Genomic DNA, 4,173 nt, shown 5'->3' with positions numbered 1-4,173 from the left:
ATTTGAGCTTATGTCTTTCTGACTGGAAGGTCAGTTTTCTGTCAATTATACCTGCTGTTCTCGAAAGTAGCTGGGCATGGTGGTGCACCCCTGTGATTAGTAGGGAGGCTGAGGCTGGTGGACCAACTGAACTTGGGGGTTCTGAGCTGCTGTAGGGCTAAAGCTGTTGGGGTTGCTACACTAAGTCTGGCAACATTATGGCGAGCCCCCAGGAGTGGAGGCTGCTGAAGGAGGAGTGAACCACACCAAGTCAGAAAAGAAGCAGATTAAAGCTTCCTTGCCAGTCAGCAGAGGGGTTAGGCCCAAGAGTCATTGATGCATTTCAAGCCTGGATGAAATGAAGGGGAAAAAGAGCAAGAAAAGAAGGAAGGAAGGAAGGAAGGCTAGATAGAAAAAGAAAGAAAGAAAGAAAAAAGAAAGAAGGGAAGGAATGAAGAAGAAAGAGGAAAAGGAAGGAATGAAGGGAGAAAAAAGAAAGAAAAGAAAACACAAACGAAACACTCCAGCTGTCATGTTAATCCCTTACTCTCTCTCTCTCTCTCTCTCTCTCTCTCTTTATATATATATATATATATATATATATATATATATATATATATATACCTCCTTTTTCTACGTATACATATCCTGGATGACCTCTGTGACACTATTTCTTAAATGTAAGTAATTTTTGATGCATTGTAGCTTACTTATCTTTATGCTGCCCTTTGGAGGATTTATGGAAAGACACGGACAAGAATCATACAAGTGAACAGGTGTCGATAGGTTGTAATTTGGTGCAGGAGAGGAAGTACCCATGCTGATGAACCCACGAATCCATTAAAAATTATTTACATTTGCATAGTTTTATCATGTACTTTATTCATAACAACCCTGAAAGATACATCATGAAATATTATCATCCCTATTTTATAGACGAGAAGACTAGGACTGAGAGCAGTTAAATGACTTGCTTCTCGTCACAGTGCTAGTGATTGTCAGAGCGGAACTGGAACTGAGGTCTTCTTGTTCCAGATAAAGAAGTCTGGCCACAAGAGTTTACAGCCTCCCATTTTCTAATTTTATTTATACTTAGGGACAAGAATCACATAGGAGGAGCAGATGTGGAAGGGCTGCAACCCAAAAAAGAGAGGCAATGGGATGTAGTTGATGGAGAGCATGTCTTGGGGTTAAGAAAAGGGAGGTTCAGGTGCTGCCTCTAACACATATTGATGTGTTAGACTCTAGATAAATCGCTTGATATTTCAGGCATCTCTCTTAAGACTATAAATTGCTAAGCAGTTGCCAGTCTGTGTTGATAGAGGGAGTTTCCTCACCATGAATTCCCTAAAACAATGAAAGCACAGGCCTATTAAAAAAATAGGCTTCTTTTGCCCTACTAGACTATACATGCCTCAAGGGCAGGGGCCGTGGCTTATTCATCTTTGCATTTTCTGCAGGGCCTCAGACAGTGCATTGCACACAGGAGGATGCTAAATGAATTTATTTGTCCTACTTTTAAATATTTGAGTGTTAATGACCCTAAATAGAAACTATCAATATAGCTAAATTAGATTTATCTTACATTCTCTAGCTCTTGTACACTTTGAAAATTATTTTCCCATTCATTAGCTTGTTTAATCTTCTCACTAACATTGGGAAATAGGTTAGGCAGGTACTGTTCAACAAATGAGGAAACTGAGGCCCAGAAAGGGCAGGATGACTCGAGATAGAATGAATTAATGGTAGACTTTTAATTGGATATAATGTGACCTGACTCACCTTTAGCACATTTCATACTCTACTGGGCTCTCTCTCACTCTCTGTCGCTGTCTCTCTGTCTGTCTCTCTCCATCTCTCTCTGTCTCTGTCTCTCTATCTATCTCTCTGTGTCTCTGTCTCTCTCCCTCTCTCCCAGGCTGATCTACCATGATGATTGATGACCTAAATGACAGGTGAATAACAGAGAAGGTTCTTTGGCACTGCTCACTGTAGTGCTACCCGGGAGCTCCAGCAAACCACCCTCAGGGTGCAGTCCTCTTTTGGCTCATTCTGTGAGCTTTGTGTGAATCTGCTGTTGTGTCTGTTTTCCAACAGTTTAGATTAAACCAAGTCCCTTTTCTCATACCTGAGGTAGGATTAGAAAATTGGCAGTGGCAGCGCATAGGAAGTGTGGGATCATAGCATCTAGGGTCGGATAATAATGATAAAAATAAAAGCTACATTTCTATAGCGCCTACTATGTGCCAGGAGCTGCGTTAAGCTTTTTTATTAATTTTATCTCATTCGATCCTCACAACAACCCTGGGAGGTAGCTGTGATTGTTATCCCCATTTTATAAATAGGGAAACTGAGGCAAGCAGAGATTAAGTGACTTGCCCAAGGTCACACAGCTAGTATCTGAGACCGTATTTGAACTCAAGTCTTCCTAACTTTAGGCTCAGAGCTCGGTGTCACCTATCTGCTCCCCTTGCCACCTAGCTGCCGTTTTATAGATGAAGAAATTGAGGCCCCTTGATGCGTTCTGCCAAGTCCATTTGACTCTCCATACCGGGAATGACGCTGGTATATAGTTAACTCTAAGGGGGACAGGGATCTCTGTTGTTGTGTCAGTAATTCCAAGAAGAAACTACCAGCTTTGCCTCTTACCCCCAATGTTTCTGGTGTCACTGGAACTTTAGGATCCTTTGCATGATGGGCTCTAGGTTGTTGGGGACTTGATGGGAGCAGGTAGGACAAATGAAAATTGGTACAAGTATTCATCGCCTTTTATGTCAGAGAAATCTTCTTTTTTTAAATTTTGGGAATGTAGGGTGCATGGAGACATGCTGCTTGTGCCCTGAAGTGAGGAAGAGTAAATGAAATGAAGTTACCCTAATTCTACTGTGACAAGGGCTGGCTGGGCACGATGGTGCACACCTGTAGTTCCTGTTGCTGGAGTGTCTGAGGCTGTGGATTGCCGGAGTTCAGGAGTTCTGAGCTATAGTCCGCTAAAGCCAATCAGGTGTTTGTACAAATATTGGCACCAGCATGGTCAGCTCCTGGGAGCTGAGGGTCATCAGGCTGTCTCACTGGTCGTGGTTAGAAAGACAGAGTTTTCGGTGTTCATTATTTTGGAGGCTGGGCTCATGAGCGACCACTACAATTCCAGCCTGGGTAAGGTAGAGAGACTGAGTCTCTGAAAAAAAGGAGGGAAAAAGGGAGTTGAGGAAGGGCTGGTGGACTTCCACAGGGAAGAGCGAGTCAAAGAAGTCACACAGCTGCCTAGGCCACCCCTTCTGTATACCTGTGGGGCTTCTTAATGGGTAAACTGAAGAGTGTTCCTAGCCTGGAGAAAGGTCGTGCACCACAGAGTTATAACACATCTTTTGTCAGCAGTGATAGTGATGGAAGCTCGGCAGCGCTGTGGGGACTCACAGTAATGGTTTCCTTGTCTTGTTGAGAACCAAGAGTCGCCAGAGTCCCTGGACCGTGCTAAAGAACTGGGTGCTTCAGGATTTCTGGGGATCTATTTCCCTTCCCAACCATCAGCATAATAATCTGCGGAATGTCCTACCTATTCATGTATTTGCCCAAAATGACACCATTTTAAATTTCCCCCCTGTTATTTCCCTTGCTCTCTTATTCCAGTTAAATTCTTTGTGATTTGATTTAAGAATCTTGCCTGGTTTTTTAATAGAGTATGCATTGAGATGGGGGCATCGTCTAATATTATCCCCACAATGAACCCAAGTTACTGTGGAATTTCAGAGGTGAGTCAACTACCCATTGAATAATCTTTTTTTCCTCCATGCCTCTTTGAATTAAAATCCAGTTCGCCATCTCACTTTGGACGTTTGACACCTCCCACCTGTATTAGTATAACACAAGAGCAATTAATAATTTTTTCCCAAACTCAGGCATCTCATTTACTGAGTTCCAAATTGGGTCTAAGAGGCATGAAATCACGTCCTATACTAGAGAGAGAAAAATTTGTTCATATAATTGCTTTGAATTCCTAACTAGTCTTAATTTTCAAAAAAAGATTTTTTATTTTTTTCAGTTAACAAGCATTCATTTTCTCTCTTTCCACCCCTTCCCTCCATAATGAACAAAGAAAAAAGACAAAGAAAACCCTCACAGCAAATAGTCACTGTGAAATACAGCAAATTCCCACATTGGGACCGTCCAAAAACCCTTCCCATTCTTTAAAGG

This window comes from Trichosurus vulpecula, chromosome 8 (genome assembly GCF_011100635.1).
Source record: "Trichosurus vulpecula isolate mTriVul1 chromosome 8, mTriVul1.pri, whole genome shotgun sequence".
Classification (NCBI taxonomy): Eukaryota; Metazoa; Chordata; class Mammalia; order Diprotodontia; family Phalangeridae; genus Trichosurus; species Trichosurus vulpecula.
The sequence above is the reverse complement of the archived record's forward strand: the minus strand, read 5'-3'. Positions refer to the sequence as shown.